At 37.9% G+C, this 13,507-nt stretch overlaps 1 pseudogene; it reads left to right on the forward strand.

The window, feature by feature from the left end:
• Window positions 1-13,507, forward strand: part of LOC130034970 (contactin-associated protein-like 3) — a 170,144-nt pseudogene that overhangs the window by 78,646 nt on the left and 77,991 nt on the right.

A 13,507-nucleotide genomic window follows, 5' to 3' on the forward strand; every position in this document is an offset into this window, starting at 1 on the left:
GAGAAAGTGAAACGAGTTCTTCAGATCCATCTATAGAATTTTTAGTATGTGGGAGTGTGAATTATGTAGAATTCAAAACGGGGAAATCATATAACAGCCAGAGGCTTCCTTTCTTCTTTTAATTTTCTTACTTTGTTCTTAATGACATTTGTTTTACCTTTCCTAATTGGCAATGATTTTGGAAGTTGATTGAAGAGACTAGGAAGGATATGGAGCTCTCCATGGTCTTCCAATGAACATACTATCAACTAAGGATACTACCTATTCATGGAAACCTTTTTTCTTCTTTAAAAAGTTTTTTAATTCACCATGATTCACAATCCTGTCAATGGGGTTCATGTGTGCAGTGTTCAAAGATCTCATCCTCCACCAGAGTGCACGTTTCCTCCACCATTCTGTCTCCCTTCAGTCCTCCTTTCTTACTGTCTTCCAACCACAGAAAGCTCAGTTATGTAGACCAGTTTACAGATTCTGTTGCATTAGTTCATTTGTTATTTCCTTTCTATTCTTTTCACCCTATTTATGCTAGAAGCCATTCTGTATCTCCCTCCATCTAGCTGGCTTCACTCAGCGTGATACTCCATCAGTTTAGCAGAAAATCATGATTTTGTCTTTTCTTATAGATAAATAGTATTCTATTGTGAATATATACAAGTTTCTTAATCCAGTTATCTGTTCTTGGTCACTTAGATAATTCATAGATTTTTGGAATATTGTGAATTGTGCTTCAATGAAGAGAGGAATGCAAATGTCTTTTCTGAGTAGAATTTTTAGGGGGAAATGCCAAGAAATGAAATTTCCAGGTTTTATGGAAGCTCAAGTCTTAGATATTATTGAGCAGGGATGTGGGTTGGATCACACCCAGTTGTACTTAGAGTTACTCTTGGCTCTTTGCTCAAGGGTCATTCTTGGTGTTTATCAGGAGATCTTATGGAATGCTGGGGATAGAACCCAGGTTGACTATGTGCAGGGAATGTGCTTTTTCTTCTGCTGCTGCTGATCTCTCTGGTTCTCAACTCTTTCTTCTGTCAATTGTCCATGTTGCTTTCCAGAAGGATTGAACCAGTTGACATTCCCAGCAGTGAATATCGGTTCCTTTTGCCCCCACATCTTTGCCATCCCTGCTTTTTTTTTTTCCTCTGGGCCAGTCTTACAGGTCTGAGGCCATATCTCTTTTTTAATTTTGATTTGTATTTCTCTGCTGATTTGTTATGCAGAGTTTTTTTTTTTTTTGAGATGTTGCTCGGGGCACACTTCTGGCTCTGCACTCAGGGATCATTCCGGAAACCTCAGGGACCATTCAATGTGCTTCGGATTGAATTTGGATAGGTCTTATGCAAGACAATACCTTACCCACTGTACTCTCTGGCCCCCTTGATGCAGAACTTTTTCTTTCTTAATTATATTCTCACTGGCCAACAGCATGTCTTTCTTCAGGAAGTGTCTGTTTATCTCTTCTCCCTATTTTTGGATGAAGTTTATTGGAGTATTTTTCTTGTTAAGTTTTTTAAGTGCTTCACAGTTAGCCTATGCAGACCACAAAATAAAGTCCCTAGGAATCAGCTTAACACAAGAAATGACTTATGAGACTTATATAAAGAAACTATGAATTACTACTAAAAGCAATTAAAGAAGACACACAAAAAATGGAAATATATTCCCTGATCATGGAAGAATTGATTTTGTCAAAATGAGAACCGTACCCAAAGCAATGGAGTCCTTATGAAAATACCCATGACATTTTAAAGAGACAAGTGAAAAATTTTAAAGAGACAAATGAAAAATGATGCTGTTGAAATTTTTATGGCATAACTCTCCACCCTTCAATAAAACAGATGGAAACATTTCTCACTCCAGTTTTAAATCATACTATGAAGTTATATTAATAAAGACAGTGTGTCACTGGGAAAATGGCAGATGCAGATCAATAAAATGCAATCGAGAGCCCAAAGATCAGTCATCAGGTATATATATATATATATATATATATATATATATATACATATATATATATCTTTGACAGAAGAATTAATAACATGAAGTGGTACATTTAACCACCTTTCAATAAGTATTGATGAAAAAAACTAAACAGCCAGATGAGAAAAATGAATCTTATGTCACACTATGCGTAAAAGTCAATTAAAAATAGCTTATGTCACACTATGCATAAAAGTCAATTAAAAATAGCTCAAATACCTAAATATTGAGACTCAAATTCATAAATTATACATAGAACGAACCCTTCATGACATTGAATCTAGAGGCTTCTTCAATGACTTATTGACATTGGACAAGAAAATGGTAGCAAACTAAACAAGTTGAATTTTATCAAAATAAGAAATTTCTGTACTACAAAATAAATCATTGCCAGAATAAAATGGCACTCCACAGACTGGGAGAAAATATTTGCCTACTACTCTTCTTAAAAAGGTCAGTATCATTTTTTTCCCATTTTTTTTTATTTAATCACTGTCAGCACAGTTATAAAACTTTCTTGTTTGAGTTTCAGTCATACAGTAATAGAACACCCATCCCTCCACCAGTGTACATTTTCCACCACCAATCTCCCCAATATACCCCCTCCAATGCTCCACCCATCCCCCTGCCTCTATGGCAGACAATTTCCCTCTTACTCTCTCTTTACTTATGGGCAATATGGTTTGCAATACAGATACTGAAAGGCCACCACGTTTGGTCCTTTATCTACTTTTAGCCCTCATCTCCCATCCCAAGTGACCCTGCCAACGATAGTTGATTCAGTGATCCCTTCTCTAGTCCAGCTGCCTTCTCCCTCAGCACATGAGGCAGGCTTCCAACTATGGAGCAATATTCCTGGACATTGTCTCTACTCTTCTTGGGTGTCAGTCTCATGTTGTGTTATTTTATATTCCACAGATGAGTGCAATCATTCTATGTCTGTCCCTCTCTTTCTTACTCACTTCACTTAGCATAGTACTCTCCGTGACCATTCACTGACAAGCAAGTTTTATGAAAGGTCAATTATCTCTTGTCTTCTTAATAATTATAAAATGTTTCCAGTGTTGCGATCAGCATAGACTTTCGTAATGTGTGTATAGTTTGTATTTTTGTATGCTTGGGAAGAAAGTGATCTTCTTGTCATTGTATTTGCTCATTTTGGTTATTAAATGATTGAATTATAGTTTTCTGTTGGACAATTTATGTTTGAATATTACTATGTGATACATTTCAGTATCAGCAATTTCATGGTCACTGTTTCTTTTTGTTTGTTTGGGGGTCACACCCGATAAAGTTTAGGTTTACTTCTTCTTCTGCTATCAGGGGTCACTCCTGGCAGTTCTTGAGGACCACAGAGACTGCCAGGCATAGACTGGATCAAGTGCATGCAAGGCAAACAACTTTCTTCTGCTCTACCATCTCCCCAGACCCAACTTATTGAAAATAAAATTGAAATTAGGAGGGTATAAAAGCAAATCATGATTTTATGAACCACGTCAAGTTTGTGTGCAAGGTGGTGTTTTTCAGTACAAATTTATTTTCACTAAAAATCATAAATCACATGAAGATAATTAATGGTTCGGGAACGCACATTGTAAATTAGGAAATTGAACATGCGCTTTATCTTTATGCTTTTAGGAAAAGTAGCTATCACTATATTTGATAAAAAATACTGTATCCTGTAAAATCATACCAAATATAGCTATCCATTCATCAGCTGATAAATGTTGTTATGAAATTTAGGTTATGAATGTTTAGAGTTTTGAGTTATGGCTACAGCTGATACAAATGCTTTTGCACAAGTTGTTATCTGCAACTAAATCTTCAATTTTCTAGGATATATACTCTAGCATATACACTTGCAGGGCTGGAGCAATAGCACAGTGGTAGGGCGTTTGCCTTGCACGCACCCAGCCGGGTCAAGCCGGGTTCTATTCCTCCGCCCCTCTTGGAGAACCCAGCAAGCTACCGAGAGTATCTCGCCCACATGGCAAAGCCAAGCAAGCTACCCATGATGTATTTGATATGCCAAACGCAATAACAATAAGTCTCAAAATGGAGACATTACTGGGCCCGCTCGAGCAAATCAATGAACAACGGGAGGACAGTGACAGTGACAGTGATACACTTGCTGGGTGGTCAGTAAAGGTAAAGGTAAAAGTAAAGGCCCTCCCGTTGTTCGTCGATTTGCTCGAGCGGGCCCAGTAACGTCTCCATTGGAGACTTTGTTGTTACTGTGTCTGGCATATCGAATACATCACGGGGAGCTTGCCAGGCTCTGCCGTGCGGGCGAGATACTCTCGGTAGCTTGCCAGGCTCTCTGAGAGGGGCGGAGGAATTGAACTCGGGTCGGCCATGTTGGCTGCGTGCAAGGCAAACGCCCTACCGCTGTGCTACCGCTCCAGTAGCTTTATATAATTGTTATAACAAATGCCAAAGCACCATTTTACATCCCCATATCGATATAGTGTTTCAGTAATTCATTATTTTCGATTTGCTCGAGTGGGCCCAGTAACATCTCCATTGGAGACTTTGTTGTTACTGTGTTTAGCATATCAAATATGTCACGGGGAGCTTACATTATCTTCACCATCACTTGTTTGCCTTCTTTTAATTTTCAGTTTTAATTTTGTTTAGTTATTTATTTTTTTTGGTGCCAGGGATTGAACCCAGGCCTTAACACATGCAAAGTGAGAGTCTATCACTGAGCTATATTAAACTTTCTTTTTAACATTATTATTACAATATCCATATTATAAGATATGCAATGGCATCTCATTGAACTTTCTATTTTCTATGCATTAGTGCTGAATTAAGGTCTCTTTTCCTGTCCACAGTGCACCGTAAATGTTTTTAATAATCATTAGAGATGCAGTTTTTTGTTGTTATTCTTTTGACACCCCAGCAATGTTTAGGGGTAACCTGACTTGGTACTCAGGAATTACTTCTGGCAGTGCTCAGGGCACTATATGGAATGCCAGGGATTATATCTGGGTCAGCTGTGTGCAATGAATGAATGGCGATGCTCAGGGGACCATATGGGATGCTGGGAATCGAACCCGGGTCAGCCGTATGCAAGGCAAATGCCCTACCCGCTGTACTATCTCTCCAGCCCCTAGTTCTGATCTTTAAAAAAATTTTTTTTGTCTTGTCCTTGTGGTGCCAGAGGTCCCATGCCTCCTTTATATAATAGACCACCCCTGGCCTTTCTATGGCTCTTGCAGAGCTTTTTTGATAAGGGTCATTGTCACAAATATGCAGTGAGAACTCAATGTGATTTTGATTTGCATTTTTCTGATGATAAGGAGTGAGCACTTTTGCATGTTCACACTGCCATCTTTAGTTTTCTTTCTTCCTATATATATTTTTTATTTTTAAAAGAGCTTCTGCAGATTAATGTCCATTTTGTATTGTGTTGATTTTTCTTGTTTTAGTTGAGTTGTGTGATTCCTTCATGCATTATATACAAACCTGTCTGTAGGGTACATGATGTATAAAATACCTTTTCCCAATTATTAGGCTGCCTCTTTGCTCTGGTACTAGTTTCTTTCACCATACAAAAGCTTTTCATATTTTGATTTAATACTACTTTCACTCTTATTTTAACTCTTGATGCCCTTGATATTAAAACTGAGACTGCAAATATCTGTTATCAATATCTAGTATGTATCAATATCTAGTGTGTAACACATATTTTCTTATGTATAGTTTAGGATTTAATCCATACCATTAATCCATTTAAAATTATTTTTCCTTTTGATGTTAAATATTTATCTGGTTACTTTTTAAAATATAGCTGTTCAATTTTCTCAACAGTGTTTGTTGAAGAGGATTTCCTTTGCTCATTGTATATTCTTAGCCTATTTGTCATAAATTGACAGCGGCTGGGGAAATAGTACATCTGCTATGGCATTTGCCTTGCACATGACTGGCCTGGCTTCACTACAGAACACAGAAAAAGTCCCCTCAGTATAGTTAGAAATGATCTCTGGACAGAAAGCCAAGAGTAATTCTTCAAAACTGTTTTTCATGCTCTCCTTAAAAGATAGTAAAATTGTGGGGACAGAGAGAAAGAGTGCAACAGAGTACAGCAGTTAAGGATGCTTCCTTGCATGTGAAGCACCCAGCTTGATTCTCTATACCATACACCCAAGCCTCACCAGAAGTCATCTCTGTACACAAAGCCAGGAGTAAGACCTGACTACCACCAGTTGTGGGCCCCCCACCTCATAAATAAGTGAATTGGCTGTCCATATTCTGGTGACTTTAATTTGGGGCTCTGTATTGTATTCCACTGGTTCATTTTTGTTGAAATATTTTGTTTTTCATTTCTTATTTCTCTTAAAATTTGAAATTATGTACTAAATCAATAGGGCATCAAATTCTAATGGTAGGTTCATAGAGCAGTTAGCTTTAGCTGCACAATAAAGTACCGTAAAACATAATGACTGAAATTCCTCTTGGTTAAATTCACAGTTCTGTGGCTTTTGTTAAGTTAGTCATCTGCGGTCAGTGGAGGTGGATGGTTTATAGTCCTCTTAAGCATTTGTCCTATTTGTCATTTTATTGGCTGAAGCCTAAGTTTCTTTTAAAAAAGATGCTTCTGGAGAAACTTGTGCCAGTGGTGCTTGTGGTTCACCAGGGCTATAACTGGCAGTATTCAGTGAACCACTTGGTGCTGGGGAGATAACTCAGAATTTTGTGCACCCTAAGCATATGTTTACCATATAAGTATGTGTTGTTGTTTTTTCATATGACTGGGGTTATAGGATAAGAATAAAATGAGAGTTGGTCCACTGCTGAAAGCAATGTACTCATGTACCATTGGCCAAAATAGGTCAATATTCAACCCAAGTGCTTTTCTATAGGAGAGTTCTCAAAAGGGAGAATATTTTATAATATTTTCTTTCCTATACTTATACTATACTACACATACAGAGATGCAGGCTAGTAACATGTGCTGTGTATGGTCACTCTAAACAATTTATACCATGGTCCTGTATGAAATTAATTTTATTACATTTTAGGAAAAGCAAGCCTATTTCCTGATATAATACAATATACAGTGAGTGTATCTATCCCCAGTATGTAATTTTTGGTAGACTCTACTAAATTTATTAGACCATGGTGGTGTTATGTTAGGAAATCATGTCGACAAAACTAGTTATCTTTGTTCTTTCTTTTGAGTTCATTGTCTTCCTCCAATTTTTCTAGCAGCGGATTAGTACTAAGATGCATATAACTCCTGATGGAGTTGGGCAGTAATAGTGTGTATGTCTTCTTCTAGGTGCCTGCCCAGCTATTGTGAACATGGGGGTGTATGTTCTCAGTCCTGGGACACCTTCTCTTGCGATTGCCAGGACACTGGTTACATAGGTGCTGCATGCCATTCCTGTAAGCCTTGCAAACTGCTTATTCTCCTTCTTCATTATTTTCCGATTTTCCTTCTCGTAACTATGTTTATATGCATCTGCGCAAACATATGGTGTAAAAATGATAGCAGAAAACAGAGACTCAATCTTTGAGTCTAATTTGCTTTAAAAATAGTTTTACTTAGACAAATGTGAGGAAAGAGAAAGAAAGAGACAAATGTTCAAGAGATAACATGGGCTTTCCCAGCAAGGAACAAACTTGTCTGATATACTTTTAACAAATTTTAATTTCTAATGATGTCATGACAGCTTACAGAAATACATCAATAAATAGACAAGAAAAAATAGAAGGTAAGCAGTAGTAAGTCACAGTCACGGTCCTCCCGTTGTTCATCGATTTTCTCCAGCGGGGCCAGTAACGTCTCCATTGTGAGACTTGTTACTGTGTTTGGCATATCGAATACGTCACGGGGAGCTTGCCAGGCTCTGCCATGCGGGCGATATACTCTCAGTAGCTTGCCGGGCTCTCCGAGAATGACGGAGGAATCGAACTCGGGTCGGCCATGTTGGCTGCGTGCAAGGCAAAAGCCCTACCCGCTGTGCTATCGCTCCAGCCCAAGCAATAGTAAGTATTAAAAAAAATTATAAAGTGTTCTTTTTTAAAATCTAGAATATATAACTTACCCTGTTTAAATTTGAGCCAATTTTAGTTTCTGAGTTCTGTAGCAAAACAAGTTATTGGGTTTCATGATAAATTTTTATGATGATAACATACTGGAATTTACTATCTGTCCACAAATTTTAATTTAATTTCTCTTCCCTGAAAAATAATTCTCTCAAGTTTAAAGCTAACCAAACTTCTCTGACCAGTAAATGATTAGACCCACTTATTCCTCTTAGTGGACTGGAGCAATAGCACAGCAGTAGGGTGTTTGCCTTGCGCATAGCCCGCCCGGCCGAGCAGGGTTCAATTCCTCTGCCCTTCTCGGAGAGCCCGGCAAGCTACCCGTGACATATTCAATATGCCAAACACAGTAGCAGCAAATTTCACAATGGAAACGTTACTGGACCCGCTCAAGCAAATCGATGAACAACGGAAGGACAGTGACAGTGACAGTGACAGTGATTCCTCTTAGTAGAGTCCTGAAATTCTCATGGTTTTCTAATTATTGGCTTTTGTCTTAGCTTCCCCTTATTTGTATAGCACTGTTGTCATTTCTGCATACATACCTTCTTTCCCTGGAACTTTAAGTAAGAGCATGATATAAAAATGAGCACATCCAACCACCACCAGTTCTTATTAGAGATTATGTTTCATTTCTGAGAGCTCTTCCTTAAAATTATTTAATAGATTTTACACTGTGTGGAAAGAAGGCAGCATGTGAATTGACATGGTCCAGTTTGATATGGATGGAAATTTAGGAATTTGGGTTGAGATAAGAACCCTTGGTCCCCATTTTGGCAGTTCCACAGAGGAGCCCACAGCATCTTGCTGAACTTAGGGAGGTAAATAACCCCGTAAACACAAGGTAAATTCAACCAGAGTAAATTCACTTGCCTCTATTTTTTATAATGGTGTCAGGTTAGAATTTACAGGACTACTCTTCATTGGAAATGGGCTGAATAACCAGAAATTAAACGTTGAGAGATTTGGTCAGAGTCATTTGTGTTAAACAGTCAATTTCTTACTTGGATCATCCCTCATCACATCTAGCAGATATTTTAATCAATGACTCAATACCTGCTGAATGTTAGTGATTAAGGAATGAAAGCTAAAATAATATCTCACTTTGATATAATTATAATCTAAACAAGTATGAATACAATTATGAGAAATGATAGATTTTTTTCACTTGTGAAAAAATATTTTCCTAATAATTAAATTGACTTCATTGTGGTTCTCTACTGAAAAATAAAATAAGGGCCTGAGGTTTCTAGATCAGTAGTAAGAGATCATAAGCTTATTGTCTTTTGGTATGCAATAAATATATTTTGCTCCAAGTACACAATTAGTACATATGTGCATTCACATTAAGAACAGGTTTTCATACTCTATTTCCATAGGAAATTTCAATCCTAATCCAAATGTAACCACCGCTATCAATATTGTCTGTGTTTCCATCACTATAAGTGGCAATAATTGTGTTATTTACTTGGGAAATTCCAACCTGGACACATTGATGTGTGGCTATATTTAATAAAACAGTGTTTTCTTTTATAAAATTCCTGGACAAACATTAGTTCTTAAAATTTTCCCTTTTTTGAGAGACAAACAACAGTAATTCTTGAAGCCCTCTCTGCATTTTCCTTAGCTATGGAGAGTAGTTACAGGGTTTAAAACTTTAGATCTAGAATCTCATCAGTGCAGACAGATCAATGTTCACACCCTCCTCTTATCTCTTTCCCTCCCTATCCACCTTTCTTGGATCAGTTCAATTTAAGGATTTTCCTGTACTTTTACATGAGAGTTGGTGTGGATGCCAAATCTGATCACTAGTGTTTTAAAGTGCCAATCCAACCATGTGCCAGACAGAGCCCTGTACCATTTTCTGGCAGTCATTGAGAGCTTTACAGGTTTTCTAAAGATTATTCCTGTCCAAGAAACAAATGAGATGTTTGCAGTTGATTATTCATAAAAACTTATTCTAAATATTAAGTCTATCATCTACACATGTAAATAATTTTCTTTGTTTATAGAAAAAATTTGCTCGAGCGGCCTGGAGCGATAGCACAGCGGGTAGGGCGTTTGCCTTGCTCGCAGCGAACATGGCCGACGCGAGTTGGATTCCTCCTCCCCTCTCAGAGAGCCTGGCAAGCTACCGAGAGTATTCCATATGCCAGACACAGTAACAACAAAGTCTCCAATGGAGACGTTACTGGGCCCACTCGAGCAAATTGACGATCAACGGGAGGGCCTTTACCTTTACCTTTAGAAAAAATTATTGGTAATATGAAAAATTCCAAAATGAATCAGGATAAACTGAAATTACAAAGAGGTTTTCACACACATTTTGTTTGAGTTCCAATTTCTTGAATAATCATTATGGATAATTTTAAGAAGCTCTGTTAAACAAGCTTTACAAAGTGAGGAAGGCAGAATTGCTCATTAGTAAAGTGCATCTTTAAAACTGCATCTTTCAAAATGAATTGTTAAAAATTCATTTCATATATAAATTGCTTTAACTAAACAAAGAGTATAACTATTGAGTAATATAAAGGAAATAAAAATAATAATATCTATTATTATATACTGACAGGTGAGCTAATGTGCTTCAGATACTTGGATGTATCTGAAGGTCATAAGGGATTCAGCTTCACATATCCCACAGCAATAACTCTTAAAATGTCTCAGATTCAGCTCACTGCCTAATTGCAACAGAGACCAGTCCTCTAGAGAAAATGTGCATGAGAGCAGTTCAGAGTGAGTACTGCCAGGGGAAGGCATCACACAATAAAGCTGCTAGAGGGACACAGCTCATTGTGGTGTTGTCTGAGATCATGTGTTTTGCAGCACTGTACGAGCAGTCTTGTGAAGCCTACAAGCACAGGGGAAACTCCTCAGGACTCTACTATATTGATTCCGATGGAAGTGGCCCACTGGGACCATCTCTTGTATATTGCAACATGACAGGTATTCTAATGAACTCTTTTTATAATAGTCAAAATCATAGTAATGTTTATTTTGCGCAAAATAAAATCGGGGAAAGTAGAGTTTGATTTGTGGCAGCTCTATTAAATTGTGATTATATTGTGATTGTTACGTCACGGAGAGCTTGCCAGGCTCTGCCGTGCGGGCGAGGTACTCTCGGTAGCTTGCCGGGCTCTCCTAGAGGGGCGGAGGAATCGAACTCGGGTTGGCCATGTTGCTGCATGCAAGGCAAACCCCCTACCGCTGTGCTATCACTCCAGCTGAAGTATTAAATATAATATTATAAGCCAATAAAGAGTAGTAATCAAAAGTTATTTGATTAATTTTGAAAAATTTTTAGGTTAAAATTAATTGTAGTCTCTACTCAATAATCTAAAAAATGAATAGATTTTATTTATTAGTTCATGTCAACAAATGCCATAGACTTTTAAAAAATGAAAAATTCCAGTTGCAATAATGTTTTTTAAAATTTTTATTAGTGAAACACAATGAGGTACAGTTGTAGACTTACAAATTTTTGTGCTTGGGTTTCAATTATACAATGATCAAGTGCCCATACCTCCACCAATGCCAATTTTCCATCACCACAGATCCCAGTATCCCTCCCCCCCATTCCCCCCCACCCATCCCACCCTGCCTCTATCGCAGGGCATTCCCTTTTGTTCTCTCTCTCCTTCTGGGTGTTGTGGTTTGCAAAAGAGGCATTGAGTGTCAATCATGTTCGGTCTATAGTCTACATTCAGCATGCTTTTCCCATCCAGGGAGGATCCTCCCAACATGCTTTATTTGGTGCTCCCTTCTCTATCTGAGCTGCCTTTTCCCAAAGCATGTGTGGCTGGTCTCCAAGTCATGGAGAAAAACCTCCTGGTACTTATCTCATCTATTCTTGAGTGTTAGTCTCCTATTATGTTACTTTATGTTCCCCAAAAGAATGCAGTATTTCTATGTCTGTCCCTCTCTTTCTGACTCATTTCGGTTAGCATGATACTTTCCATGTAGTACCACTTGTATGTAAATTTCATGACTTCATCTTTTCTAACAGCTACAGAGTACTCCATTTTGTAGATGTATCAAAGTTTCTTTAACCAGTCATCTGTTCTTGGGCACTCAGGTTTTTCCAGATTCTGGATATTGTAAAGAGTGTTACAATGAACAAACAAGTGCAGATGTCATTTCCACTATACTTTTTTGCCTCTCTGGGATATATTCCCAGGAGTGGTATTGCTGGGTCAAATGGGAGCTCAATTTCTACTTTTCTGAGAATCGTCCATACTGTTTTCCAAAAGGGCTGAACCAGTCAGCATTCCCACCAGCAGTGAAGGAGAGTCCCTTTCTCGCTCCATCTGTGCCAGCACCGGTTGCTTTTGTTCTTTTGCATGTGGGCCAGTGTCTGTGGTGTGAGATTATATCTCATTGTGGTTTTGATCTGCATCTCCCTGATGAATAATGATGTAGAGCATTTTCTCATGTGCCTTTTAGCCGTTCAGATTTCTTCTTTGAGAAAGTTTCTGTTCATTTCATCACCCCATTTTTTGATGGGGTTGGATGTTTTCTTCTTGTGGAGTTCAATCAGTACTTTGTATATCCTTGATATCAACCCCTTGTCAGATGTGTATTGGGCGAATATCCTTTCCCATTATGTAGACTGTCTTTCTATTTTGATCATTGATTCTTTTGAGCTGTAGAAGCTTCTTAGTTTAAGAAAGTCCCATTTGTCTATCTGTTTTCACTTGCTCGGCCAATGGTGTGACATCTTTGAAGATATCATTAGCTTCAATGTCATGAAGGGTTTTACCAACTTTGTCTTCAATGTACCTTGTGGATTCTGGTCTGATGTTGAGGTCTTTAATCCATTTTTATCTTACTTTTATACATGGTGTTAGGCAGAGATCTGAGCCCAGTTTTTTGCATGTAGCCATCCAGTTTTGCAAGCGAAATTTGTTAAAGAGGCTTTCCTTACTCCACTTCACATTTCTTGTTCCTTTATCAAAAATTAGATGATCATATGTTTCAGGGGAGATGTCAGTATATTCAACTCTGTTCCATTGGTCTGCATCTCTGCCTTTGTTCCAGTACCATGCTGTTTTAATTATTACTTTGTAATTATTGCTTTGTAATAGAATTTGAAGTTGGTGAGGTTGATTCCTCCCATTTTCTTTTTCCCATGAATTGCTTTAGCTATTCATGGATGATTATTGTTCCATATGAATTTCAGGAGTGTTTGCTCCATTTTTTGAAGAATGTCATGGGTATCCTTATAAGGATCTCATTGAATTTGTACAATGCTTTGGGGAGTATTGCCATTTTGACCATATTAATTCTCCTGATCCATGTGCAGGGGATATCTTTCCATTTCCTTGCATCCTCTTTTGTTTCCTGAAGTAGACTTTTGTAGTTTTCGTAGTACAGGTCCTTTATTTCCTTAGTTAAGATGATTCCTAGTTTCTTGATTTTCTGTGGCACAGTTGTGAAAAGGATTGTATTTTTCATGTCACTTTCTTCTCTCTCA

This window comes from Sorex fumeus, unplaced genomic scaffold, assembly GCF_029834395.1.
Source record: "Sorex fumeus unplaced genomic scaffold, SorFum_2.1 ptg000063l, whole genome shotgun sequence".
Taxonomy (NCBI): domain Eukaryota; kingdom Metazoa; phylum Chordata; class Mammalia; order Eulipotyphla; family Soricidae; genus Sorex; species Sorex fumeus.